Source organism: Macrobrachium rosenbergii, chromosome 13 (assembly GCF_040412425.1).
Source record: "Macrobrachium rosenbergii isolate ZJJX-2024 chromosome 13, ASM4041242v1, whole genome shotgun sequence".
Taxonomy (NCBI): domain Eukaryota; kingdom Metazoa; phylum Arthropoda; class Malacostraca; order Decapoda; family Palaemonidae; genus Macrobrachium; species Macrobrachium rosenbergii.
The window spans coordinates 44,753,913-44,768,365 of NC_089753.1; the positions used below are offsets into that span (position 1 = coordinate 44,753,913).

Genomic DNA, 14,453 nt, shown 5'->3' on the forward strand with positions numbered 1-14,453 from the left:
AACACACTGTATATCTAGACAACATTGCAATGCCTTACTCTGTTATTAAGATAGCAGGAAAGCGTGCGCCATTGCTTATTAGCCCATTTGATAAGGAATATTTGCCTGGCTGCTGAGTAATAATAAAAGTAAACCGAGATGTTGACTTAGGTTAGCCGGCATTCAGCCCGGCTGAATTGGTTTGACGTCCTCCGGGAATGGCTGAATGAGGGGGTCGTTGCGTAAGAGCCAAATATTTTCGCTGTCCTTCATTCCAGTCAGGTCTTTGCTTATGGATTTTGCCCCTCTCTCTCTCTCTCTCTCTCTCTCTCTCTCTCTCTCTCTCTCTCTCTCTCTCTCTCTCTCTCTCTCACCTGTTTTTTTTTTCCTTTTGCATTTTTTCCCAAGTTTTGAGGAGGAACGTATGTCATTGCGTTAATTTGTTTCTCTCTCTCTCTCTCTCTCTCTCTCTCTCTCTCTCTCTCTCTCTCTCTCTCTCTCTCTCTCTCTCTCTCCTTGGAAGTTTAGGAGTATATCCCAAAGCTTTGGCTCACGAGGAGGATATTTCAGTTTATACTCATATTAATTTTCACAATAGTTAAGGTATCGAAACATTACGAAAAAACTAAAACTTTTGTTATGTTACTATGGTCATCTATTGGAAAAAAATGTCTCAATCATAGTAGTCCGGTGGCTGTAGAATTCTCACGTCTTATTTTTAAGATTTCTCACGCCTTATTTTCAAGAATTCTCACGCCTTATTTTCAAGAATTCTCACGCCTCATTTTCAAGAATTCTCACGCCTTATTTTCAAGAATTCTCACGCCTCATTTTCAAGAATGCTCACGCCTTATTTTCAAGAATTCTCACGCCGTATTTTCAAGAATTCTCACGCCTCATTTTCAAGAATTTTCACGCTATTTTCAAGAATTCTCATGCCTCATTTTCAAGAATTCTCACGCTATTTTCAAGAATTCTCACGTCTCATTTTCAAGAATTCTCGCGCCTCATTTTCAAGAATTCTCACGCCTTATTTTCAAGAATGCTCGTGTCTTATTTTCAAGAATTCTCATGCTTTATTTTAAGGAGCTTCCGGAATACGTGTAAAGGAAGATCCCTTTTCACTTATAGTTTGGAAGTTTCCACTGCTAGAGCAATGATGTGATGTGCCATAGGCTCCCTCTAGGTGTCATTTTTGACAAATTTGCGGGGGTGACCTAGGAAAAAGAGCCCATACCTTATGAATGGGACTCCAAGATCAGGAACGCAGGTAGCAAGCACTAGCAGACAACATGAGCTTGATTAACTTAGCACCGAACTTTCAGTGTTTGAACTCCGATTCACAAGAGGCAGAAATAATGAAGGTTCTTTGCCTTTTCTGCGAGTTCATTTGCATATATAAACAAACTCATATATGCATGGGCAGCGAAGGCAGCGTTCTAAGAGATAAAGGTAATATATATTAACTGCCTTCTTTTAGTGGTGTGTCTCCTCGAAGTTTTCACTTTTTACATTTTGCTTTTTCGTAGGCCAGACGACAAACAAACTTTTGACGTTTGGCTTTCATTTTTTTTTAACGTGGCTGTTTGTTATATGAAGCTGCTGCCTCTCTTCCCGTGAAGAAACCATCATATTTTATTGCATTGTCGGTCAGTAATTTTACGTCTTTTGCAGAGCTTTGTAGTTGAAATGGGGCTGAATGGTGGATTACTTGTTTCATTACCCGATCCTAAGAAGAAAAGTCAGGTCTGCATAAGAAATCATAAAAATGAACTTTGCTGATTACGAAAAGTAGTACATGATGACGGAAATCCTTCCGTATGGAATATTTTCATGAACAATGGATAGTGTATATATATGCATATATATATATATGCATATATATATGCATATATATATGTATATATATATTTATATACATGTATATAATATATATATATATATATATATATATATATATATATATATATATATATATATATATATATATATATATATATATATATATGTAGAATCTTATGGTCACTTTTACCAGACACATATGTAATTCTAATATTACAATGCCCTCTTAACTTCTCGAATTCTTCGCGCTTTTTGGATGTGCTTGTAACTACGAAGCCGTACATCCAGACGCAAGAAATTGAAGACTGTGATTGCCGGTCGCGGGACACGAACCCGCGTCGCCTTAACCACAAGGAGGTCACGTTGCCGACCTGACCACGATTTCTTGCGTCTGGATGTACGGCTTCGTAGTTACAAGCACATCCAAAAAAGCGCGAAGAATTCGAGAAGTTAAGAGGGCATTGTGGCTATTATATATATATATATATATATATATATATATATATATATATATATATATATATATATATATATATATATATATATATATATATATATATATATATATATATATATATATATATATATATATATATATATATATATATATATATATATATATAATTTTTGTGTGTGTGAGAGAGAGAGAGAGAGAGAGAGAGAGAGAGAGAGAGAGAGAGAGAGAGAGAGAGAGAGAGAGAGACTGCATCGGGGTATTGGAAACGCACTAGCCCGAATTACTGCGGAATGGGTCACTAATGTCGTGGATTACCTCCTGTTTATGACGCGAGTGTGTCCATTTCAGCCCTGAATCCGCAGTGCCAAGAGAAATCGCGTCTTTCATCCGTTGGTGAATGCAGGTTCATTCGCCGAGGTTCGTCTGCTGCTTCTATTTTCGCTGTGAAAGATCTGGTTTCGATGTCCCTTCGCTAGGCGCACTTATATTTTTCCGTTTATTTTTAAACTGTTTTTATTAAATCAAGGCAGTGAAGCTGTTTAACTTTTTGTTATGTTTATTATGTAACTCTTTATTAGGTTTATTTTTTTTAGCTTAATGTTATGTTTATTATTTAACTTTTTAGTGTGTTTATTTTTTTCAATTTTCTGTTACGTTTGTTTTTTAACTCTGTTATGCTTGTTATTTAACTTCTGTTATGTTTATTATTTAACTTTGTTATTTTTGTTATTTGGCTTTCTATTATGTTAATTTTTAACGTATGTTATTTTTGTTATTTAGCTTTCTGTTATGTTAATTTTAACGTATTATGTTATTTTTGTTATTTAACTTTCTATTATGTTAATTTTTAACGTATTATGTTTATTATTTAAGTTTCCATTATGTTTGTTATTTAATTTTCTGTTATGTCTACTTTTAACTTAATATTGTTTATTACTCAACTTCCTATTATATTGATTATTTAACTTTGTATTATGTTTATTATTTAGCTTTCCATTATGTTAAATTTTTTACTTTCTATTATGTTGATTATTAAACTTTCAATTATATTTGATTTTTAACTTCTTGTAGTTTATTACTCATCTTTCTATTATATTGATTATTTAACTTTCTCTTATGTTTATTATATAGCTTTCTGTTATGTTAAATTTTTAACTTTCTCTCATGTTGATTATCTAACTTTCTATTATGTTTACTTTTTAACTTTATGTAGTTTATTACTTAGCTTTCTATTATATTTATTTAACTTTCTGTTATGTTCACTATTGGACTTTTTTTTCTATTGTTATGTTTTTGTTATTGACAAATTTATTCCTGATTTGAGAAGGAAGACTTTGTTTTTCAACTTAATGGATAGCAGGTATACCCTGATATTAGGGCATAACTGCCGAGGATCAGCTTATGGAGGGGCACTCCACCATTCTAATCATAATACGTTTACTTCTCTCTTGATTCAAGTACCATCCATCTGCCAAGTTTGCTCTTGTTTACTCCAGAGGAGTAATCCTTCCCATTTGCCTTCGAAAACAAAATCTTGAAATAACTGGTTTTACTGCTGCATTCCTGCAAATCCCCTTCCTCCCACTCCCTCCCTCGGCCCCTTACCTTCAATCCTTCTGGGTATTTGGGGAAGGCTTGGCGCGGTCCTTGCTTGAATTGTCTGTGATGGGGACAGGAGAAGGTATTGGGGATTGAGTATTGGTTATCACTTACAATTGGGTAACTTGTTTCGTATGTATAATGGAGAGGGAGGGTCTCTGCTCCAGCGCGTCTGTTGTATATTCAGCTTGCCTTGAATTGAATCCTGTACGCCTGGGATAGGCTTAAGAGGAGTATTAAGCTTGGAATTAGAATTGGACAGGGCTCCTCGTATTGTATCATTTCGGATATGCCGTATTGTTCACTGGTGATCGTGTCACTGGTTTTTGTGCCCTCTTCAGGTAAGCGGCTTTTGAACTTCGTACTTCGTTCTCCGTTTCTTAACCTCATCCAATAAAATGTGCTGGTTGTAGGCTTCTCGGGAGATATATTCTCTCTCTCTCTCTCTCTCTCTCTCTCTCTCTCTCTCTCTCTCTCTCTCTCTCTCTCTCTCTCTCTCTCTCTCTTTTGAACTTCGTACTTCGTTCTCCGTTTCCTAACCTCATGCAATAAAATGTGGGGTTGTAGCCTTCTTGGGAGATATATTCTCTCTCTCTCTCTCTCTCTCTCTCTCTCTCTCTCTCTCTCTCTCTCTCTCTCTCTCTCTCAGGCGTGTTGTAGTGGAGCAGTTATATCCATGGGCCTTTATTTTTGGAGGAAATAAGAAAAATTATTATTATGTAAAGAACTTTTTTGTTCAAGCTCATATCTGCAATGCTCATTTTTGTTATTTATTTATTGTTTTATAACTATGAACATCAAGGGTCATATACATTGCAAAACTGTGTTTTTTTCTTTATTTTTATTCTGTCCTTGAAAATTGTCTCCGGAGATTGAAAATAACATTTGTAACATCTAATATGCAGTAGACGCAGACGTTATAATTATGATTACTGCTTCTTCGTCCACAGAAGCGTCTAATTTAATGACATCATTAAATGCAGATGTTGGGCCTGAGAAATTTGAGCTTTGTACCTTCACGCTGACGAACTCCGCCTAGAAATGATTGAATACGAAGTATATCTATTCAGACTTAGAATACGTAGAGGATGTTTTTTTTTTTTAATCAGGAAACCACCACAAAATTCAGAAGAGACTTCCTTAATAGAGTATGTCGTATATCTGCTGTAGAGAGATGGGGCTTACGATAATTCTGAGGACAATAGTTTTTGTGGACAGGGTATGTACAAAGAAACGACGGTTATCAGGTAAAAGTCCTGTTGAGTTGGAATTTTGTGAAAGATTGAAAAGTCTGAATTTAGTGAAAGACTGAAAAGTTGGAATTTAGCGAAAGACTGAAAAGTTGGAATTTAGTGAACGACTGAAAAGTTCGAATTTAGTGAAAGACTGAAAAGTTGGAAGTTAGTGAAAGACTGAACAGTTGGAATTTAGTGAACGACTGAAAAGTTCTAATTTTGTGAAAGACTGAAAAGCTGGAATTTAGTGAAAGACTGAAAAGTTGGAATTTAGTGAAAGGCTGAACAGTTCGAATTTTGTGAAAGACTTACAAGCCCGAATTTCGTGAAAGACTGAAAAGCTGGAATTTCGTGAAAGACTGAAAAGTTGGAATTTCGTGAAAGACTGAAAAGTTGGAATTTAGTGAAAGGCTATAAAATGTAAATGAAACATTGGGCGGGTTGAAAAAAGATTTGAAAATAAAACAGACAGAACTTGCTTATGGAAGTAAGAGTATACATTAGCCTGTTTGAACATTGTATGACAGTTAAACTATTTCTATAAGATTTCTTCTTAGAACTTTAAGATAAGTATAAGCGGCCAGAAAGGCATGTTAGAGTGAGAAATGATGCCATTAAGGAGGCTGAGGAAATTCCTTGTGTAGATGAGATGATGATGAAAGGAATATGTAGATGTCTTGAACATGCCCTTAGCATAACCCTGGTTATGGTACTGTCACCTGGGCTCCTGTGGGCACCAGAAGAGTTACAAGGCCCAGGGCTACTTGGATAAGAACAGTGAGACTGGAAGCTGGAGAAGAGTGGAGATCAGTGGCAGAGAAAGAACAGGAAAAGCTGTGTAATTTGACAGATGCCCTTTGCGTAGGAAGGCGTTGGAGGTGATTATGATGCTTCTGAAGGTCTACGGCGCCTCCTTCGTTATGAACTGAAAACAGCCGCTGACTTTGAAAATCCCCATAGGTCAGATTCTCATAACCTTCAAGAAGTGATTGGAGGAGTTGTTTTTGAAAGTTCAACGGTTTAAACACTACACTCCAGTGATAATATTATCGCCGTTAAAATATCCACTCACTAATAATAACCTGACAGTAATCATCACTGCATAGTGATGTAAGTCACTTTTTTTACCTGTTGAAAATAAGGACTGACTTCAGGAAATAGAAATTAATGAAAGATGCGAGGCAAACTCTTAACCAAACGTAAAAATACAAAGTAGTTCAAGGGCTTTCAGTGACTGGGATTTTCGCTAATTAATATGATTATGAAATTCCGATTTCGTGAATTATTGCGAAATCAAATTCTGCTCTTATTTCCTCCAGCAAATTTCTCCTACCTTCTCTGCCTTTCAGCAAATACGCCCATTCACGTCTTGATTCCTTTATTACGCATTTACGGCGTGTAAAGAAATTAATGGAGCTTTACTCATGAGTGAATGAAGTGGGAAAACGCCGAATTGCGGAGTATTAGAGAAATTAGTGAGCAAAGTGGGAAGACGCCGAGTTTGGGAGAACTCGCTCGTGAAATGTCGCTGAGGTGTGTGACCTTTCGGGAATCGGAAAACTATCGTAAAGTTGAGCGCCTGTGTCCATTTTAGGTAGAACCGGGTGGATTTCAGCTTTAATGGCGTAAGCATCGGTTTCTTGTGTCATAATTCTCTCTCTCTCTCTCTCTCTCTCTCTCTCTCTCTCTCGTTGTTGTCATAATTAGAATGTTTAAAAATATAACAAAAAACGCTTAATTTCTCTGCACAGTTCTCTCTCTCTCTCTCTCTCGTTGCTGTCGTAATGAAAAAAGTGTTTAAAAATACATTATGCCAAAACATTCTTGGATTTCTACACGTTTTCTCTCTCTCTCTCTCTCTCTCTCTCTCTCTCTCTCTCTCTCTCTCTCTCTCTCTCTCTCTCTCTCTCTCTCGTTGCTGCCATAATGCAAAAGTGTTAAAGAAATACAGTTCTCTTTCCCTCATTCTTAAGGAGACGAGAAAGATAATACTGATAAACGTCTTTAGTTATCAGAATTTCTTCAGCTGTGTTGAAATGATGTATTATTATTATTATTATTATTATTATTATTATTATTATTATTATTATTATTATTATTATTATTATTTATTATTTTTTTTTTTTTTTTTGTATATCACAGCCATCCTATTCGACTGGGTGGTTTTTATAGTGTGGGGTTCCGGGTTGCATCCTGCCTCCTTAGGAGTCCATCACTTTTCTCACTATGTGCGCTGCTATTATTATTATTATTATTATTATTATTATTATTATTATTATTATTATTATTATTATTATTATTATTATCATTATTATACTTTACATTTACTAACAATTTTTATGTGAAAGCATATGAATATAACGATTACTCACTTTCCAATTTGTATAAAACATGGCGATACATTTTGAAAAAAGATAATTAATTGAACATACCTGTTTTAGGAGAGTATATGGAAAAGCTCATGGATATTTAAAAATAGTCCCTGATATTTATTCCACTTAACTTTTTCCGATGTTTGTTGTAAACAAAAACAAGAGTAAAATAAAAATGGCGGTATGCAAATATTTTCCATCCCGGATATTGAAAACACGGTTCATGTTGATTGCAATTGAGAATAAACATGTACGGTTAAAGGTGATGGCTGTACAGTTTTAGTTTAATGATATTTTTTTTTTAAAGGAAGCTGCTACAGATAACATTAAAATATCACCCTGTTAAGGCTTATAATTCTCTCTCTCTCTCTCTCTCTCTCTCTCTCTCTCTCTCTCTCTCTCTCTCTCTCTCTCTCTGTGGGCTTTGCTTTTAAAAATAATGTCTTGGATGGACATTAGTTTGTTAATTTTATTAGTGCCGCAACAAACAGCAGAAGCTCAGAGGTAGCAGGAATACATTTATAAATATATATATATATATATATATATATATATATATATATATATATATATATATATATATATGTATGTATGTGTGTGTATATATATATACTATATATATAATGATGACGATGATGAATATGGTACTCATTTGAAATGAAAGATGCTTTATATCCAGCTCAAATATTTCCCGCAGTGCTAACCACATCTGCCGTGAAGACGCATTCACATGCAGCCGATATATATATTTTTACCCTTCTTTCTTGAAATAAATGTTAATTGATTATTTTTGGATTTCAAAATCTGATTTGGAACTCCATAAATGCAGAGTTATAATATTATTTTAAAGCTAAGTGTTCTTATTAGAATATATAGCTTGACAATTGCATATTATTGGTCTTCCTCCCGAAACCATACGGTGAATTCATTCAGTTAACTTTTATATTTTTCGAATGCATTTCTTGTCCCCTCCCAAAACCAACGCATATCAACCTTAACCGCATCTCTTTCAAAATCCCGAGAAATTTCCCTGGGGAGTATCCTTTGTCTTCCCCCTCCGCCTCCTGAGGGCGAGGAACGCCGAGGAGTGTGATGTCCGCGTTGCATATTTGATGCGTTGTTAGGAAAGTGCAACACGGCTGGAAAAAAAAGCCTCGCGGAAAAGACGTATGGAGGAAACCGTGGCTCGCTATCTCGTTCCTTAAATTGCCTTTCCCACCGTTTCCCATAATAATAACCCCCCCCCCTAGAACGCGAGCGAAACTTCCCCTTAAGAAGTTTTGTAGTACCGAAGTTTCCCCGACCCCTTTTTTTCCCCCGAGAATTTTTGTTCCTTCAGATTCTGTGCTGGGAGAGAGAGAGAGAGAGAGAGAGAGAGAGAGAGAGAGAGAGAGAGAGAGAGAATGGGAGCTAGGCTGAATGAGAGCGTAAGAGTAGCTCTAATACATTTCATTAACTGTTTACCATTAATTTTGTTTTCCAATCTTAAACATTCTGTGGGACCTGAGATGTAAAGTATTGAAAATATTAAGGGCTGCTCTATGGCTGTGTTAAAATTCACCCATGCCTCAGAAAATATCACCATATATATATCTTCTCAAATTCGTGAATTTTACACAACCTGCTTTCGGCCTAAGTCTAAGCAAATTGGAGAGCCATTAGCATCGTCTTCCGTTTAATTAGATTATAGAGGGTAGTTGAAGCATCCATCAAGAGCTCCCATACTAATTTGAATAATTGATTTTTTGAGAATTCTATACCTCTCATCTTTCCTCCTTGAATGTTATTAAGTTTTGGGTGTTCTTTATCTTTGAGTTGTTCTTGTGAAGTTCCATTTCGTTATTTTTATGTTCTCTACACTGTATAAAATTTACTGGTTTCATAAATAACCTAGAATTCATTTTCAAGAAGACATTAAACTGTAGTGTATACACACCGCCCATCAATTTCAGGCTAACAGGAAAGAGGCAGATGGTATTTTAATTGGGGGATGTTCGAACTTCGTAACTCCCCTAACTTATGTCCTAAATTCCCCTGTAAACAAAAGGACATAAATTAAATGACAAAATGCTTGTGTAAGCGCCGTATAACAAAAATGATGTATATTTCAGGGTAACAAAACAAAAAAAATAGCCCTATTGCCTAAAGTTCGGTCGTAAAATCCGATAAAAAAGTAAATTATTAATTCAGGGAATGTAAGTATATTGTGAATAAAATGTAATAGACTGTACTTGACTGAAGAACATGCATACGTCACTGTAACTACAAAGACACAATTTTACTGAGAAATAGGATGCAAAATGTAGTATGAAGCTCAGTATTATGACTTGTATATAGACCTTTATATATATATATATATATATATATATATATATATATACACACACACACACACACACACACACACACACACACACACACACACACACACACACACACACACACACACACACATCATGAAGGAAGTAATTGGGAAAGGCATCCTCATCCTTTAACAGTTTATTTTCAATGCCGACGTTTCGCGACGAATTCCAAGTCGCCTTTTCAAGGTTATAAAATATAATTTGCGAACATTAATAACTCAAATTAATTTATGGTGATATGAAATGGCAACCGTCTTTTTGATAATTATGGATTCTAGGATGGTTAAGTCGTTGTTGTTCTGCCCTTGGCCTAAGATGGAAAAATCCTTGCTGTCAATATAAGTTTTACATAATTTTGGGATGCACGAGGAGGCTGTTGAAGGTCCGCATAGATTCCCACAGGGGCATAAGTCATAGAACGGGTAGCAGGTTATCTAATCCCGAACAATCAAATATACGTAATTATTCAAAATTATGTAAAACTTACATTGATAGCAAGGATTTTTCCATCTTAGGCCAGGCGCAGAACATCCATAATAATTATCAAAAAAACTGTACCGTCGTTAAATAATCGTCTTTAGTAAAATTGTTTATAGCCTAGTTTGGGCAACTGGTTTTCCTACTCAGTTTTTATTTATTTATTTTAGTCTTGCTCTTTCTTTCATATAGGTAGGTTGTTTTAAGATTTTAGTGAACTCCTTTTACTGATAATGGCTTTGTCTTTGAATGAGGTTTTTGTTTTAAATGTTTTTACTTCGTAAAGACCTGTTGCCATTGCATATCACCATAAATTAATTTGTTATTAACGCCCGCAAATTATATTTTATAGCCTTGAAAATGCGACTTGGAATTCGTCGCGAAACGTCGGCATTGAAAATAAACTGTTACAGGATGACGATGCCTTTCCCTATTACTTCTTTCATGATGCATACTTCGAGCCTCAGCTCCGGCCCTTATGCGTGTGTGTGTGTGTATATATATATATATATATATATATATATATATATATATATATATATATATATATATATATATATATATATATATATATATATATATATATATATTATATATAAAGAACCCGTGAAATGCCGTACTTCCTCCCTTTTTTCCCAAAAGCAAAAATGCATCTCAGTGGGACATTAAGATATTTTCGAAAAAGCTCGCCAGGGGTATGTTTTCAAAACTCGTAAAACCCCTAGGGGAATACATTGATGGACTTCTAAATGCTTGTTTTCGTATGTAAGCCTCTGGGTGAGACAAGAGGAAAACTTTGGGTCCATGACATTCTTATTTCTAATGTTGGTTTTTAAGTTTTTTGGGAAAAACTTTGTTTTGTGGTAAATTTTAAACCGAATATCCGGAAACACTGGTTGGCAGTTATCAAGAAAATTTGATGAAAATTATTTATCTCCAGATTTATGTGAAATATAAGATTGTAAATTAAGAATTTCATAGTACTCTTTAATTTGCTCAATTTAGTAAATGATGTAATTCAGGAAGTATTTTGTTACTAGCAAGGATACTTCGGTCTAGTTCAACGCCGGTTAATGGGTTACGGTTTAGCCTTTAGCTGGTACTAGGATTAGATAGTCCATGCCCGCGTGATTTCCCGGTCAGGTAAATTGAACTCTTTTTCTCTCTCCTATCACTGTGACCGGGTAGTTTCTTTTTAATGATATAGATCAGAAAGTGGCCTAATTTTTGCACTATACATCTCAGACAGCACATATGTAATTATGTCGAACAAAACAAAAAAAACTGCCCATACGTTTGTGTTGCACCAATGATCGGCTAAACGGGAGGGAAAATTTTTCGAGTTGCACGCTCAATATTTCTTGCATATACCCAAGAGGCTACTTGTCTATTCTCCTACTTGCCCAGATTTGCATTCATATAGGTGTATGTACCCAATAGGCTGATTCATAGGCGTGCAGATCCAATAGGCTGCCAGTCCTTTTAATTCTAAGCCGGCTGTCCGCCTAGATCCATTGACGTTTTTCTATGTTATTTTAGGCTTTACAAGAATTTAAAGTAATATTTTGTCGCCTGGTTGTAACTAATGATTGATCTTTGAAGGGTCTCTTCCTAAGCCGGCATTGCACCTACCATTTCTACTATAATATCAATTTTTGAATTTGTTGTGGGGGTATTATGCCGCGATTTAGACCTGCAAGGTCAATGACAGCTTAGTTACAGCCGGCCGACAAAATATTACTTTAAATTCTTGTAAAGCAAGTAAAATAACATAGAAAAATCTGTTTGTCAGATGTGATCCGGTATCTGTTTGTCAGATTATCCTACCCTAGATTAGCCTAAGTTAGGATGGATCCTCCTTTATTAATAGTTGAGGGGGCCCGGGAAAGATATCACCTTGGCCTGGAAGGTTGGGCACCTTAAGGATTAGGCTGGAATGCACTAGCACTGATTAACTCGTTTTCATTTTTTAATATTATTTAAGAGGAACAACGAGTTAATGAAGCACTCAGAGGAAATGAAGCTGAAAATCAAAAGAATTGCACACGAACTTATGGGAAATTCAGTGTATGCCTATAGCAGTCTTGTACATTCTTAGTTGAAGGCTAATGTGGTTATTACTCAAAGTGGCCTTAGTTAGGTTGTGACTGTATAGTTATTTATTTTCATTCATTGTTGGAAGTAAGGTTGTGTAAAAGTTAACAAAGCATTTACATTGGAAATGGAAGTCACAATCATAAAAATCTTATTGAAAACAATATAAAAAGCTAGATACAGGCAGACCCTATAGCAGCTGGCTGTGCTCCACATATCCCAGAATCTTGAACTGTAGTACAGAGATTAACAGCTCGAACATCCATATGCAGCATCAGCCATTTTATAATGCAGGCCTAACCACAGAATTTTAGAAAAAGAAAATAGTTTTTGTTATCAGGTGTCATACATATTTGATCATGCCCTGTGATGAGGCAGAACAAAAATAAAATACCTAAATGAGGAATAAATAATCTACCTACAGTAGAATTGGCACTGGTATGTATCTGTGATCAGGCCAGAAATGAGGCAGAAAGGGTAGGCTTTTTGCTACTTTTGAGAAGTTACGGTAGCCTATCAAACTAAGGTAGAGGCTGAATGTTCTTTGAATATGAAGAATCACTAAAAGAAAACAGTAACTGTAATTGTGGTGATGTGAAAAAAATTAGTCTGTTTCAAAAATGATCTCAAAATACTATATTCCATCTGGCATGCAGTGATTCATTTTCATAAATAATTTGCCTGCAGTTTTTCTCAGTTCTTTGAAACATTTTTATAATACTAAAGCTTTTCATAGTGACTGACATTTATTCACCCAGATTCATTACACAATTCCAAATTCATAAAATTCTAAAATTATTCTTTTATAGCAGGTGGTAAGGATGGTAAATTTTTTTAAATTATTAAAGAAAATGCCGTATTGAATGTGCTGTACATGATTATGGATGTTTTCTTAGGCATATCTGCCAAACATTTTTTTTCAACTTGGTTTTGATGCAGACGATTTTTTAATGAGGTGCAATTCATTTAATATAAAAGTTGATCAGTCATTGTAAATAACAGAAAAAGGAGTGACCACAGAATTGGTAGTTATAAACCTAAAGGCAAGGTATTTGAATGTCACTTGGAACAGAATTATTTTTTCCTTAGACCCCCCCCTGGACATTCAAGAAACCTTTGAAATGCTGGATACCTCTAAGTCATAATACAGGCAGTCCCCGGGTTATGGCTGTTCCGACTTTACGGCGCTTGCTCACAGTGCCATTAACCTGATTTTTCGGTGCCATAAGAGGTTTTACAGGGCCGTTTCCCGGTTTACAGCGCTATTTATTCCGGTAATAATTGTGATGTTCTGGTTTACACGAATTTTTGGCTTAGAGCCACTGGGAACGTAACACCCACTGTAAACCGGGGACTGCCTGTATGCCCCAGCCAAATGTACAATAGCTTTGAATAAAATCCAACCTTGGGCATGCCATGTAGTCAACCAGAAATTTTATTATTACAGGATAGGTATCACTACCAACTTACTCAGTACCTGTAGTACTGTTTTTATTGTACGCGAGAGAAACTGTACAAATTCAGTGACACATGTCGACATTAAGTACATAGAAAAATTAACAATAAGTGTAAAGCCTTTATTTTTTAAACAACATAGGTTAGTTATATAGGTGACGGCATCCTTAACAAACGGGTAAAAACCTTAAACCAAATGAATTACTTTTGATACCGAAATTTGATAAGAGTCTTGCAAAATCTGTCATGTTTCTCAATTCTTAAATTTGAGGTTGAATTCTCTACTGAACCTATATGGTTACCGTTCCCATATTCATGATTGGATGATTAAATGACTTGCATTCAAATGTTTATAATGACTTACTGTCAAATGACTTATATTCAAAAGTTTAAAATTATCAGTTCAACTACTATATTGGCTGACTGTTTTCTAAAGTATCAAAAATGTATACTGTATTCTGTTTTCTTTGGTGAAAAACAATTCGGTACTGTATCCAGTTTTTGAGGTGATTCATTGCAGTAAATGAGTGGGTGCTGGGCAGTCTTCTTGGCCAGGGTTATTGAATCAGAATGGGAGATG

The 14,453-nt window shown here is 35.4% G+C and overlaps 1 protein-coding gene across 3 annotated transcripts in view; it reads left to right on the plus strand.

Annotated features, from left to right (window-relative positions):
• The window catches only part of Mtmr6 (Myotubularin related protein 6), an 897,059-nt gene that overhangs the window by 848,428 nt on the left and 34,178 nt on the right, over positions 1-14,453 (plus strand). The window lies entirely within an intron of this gene.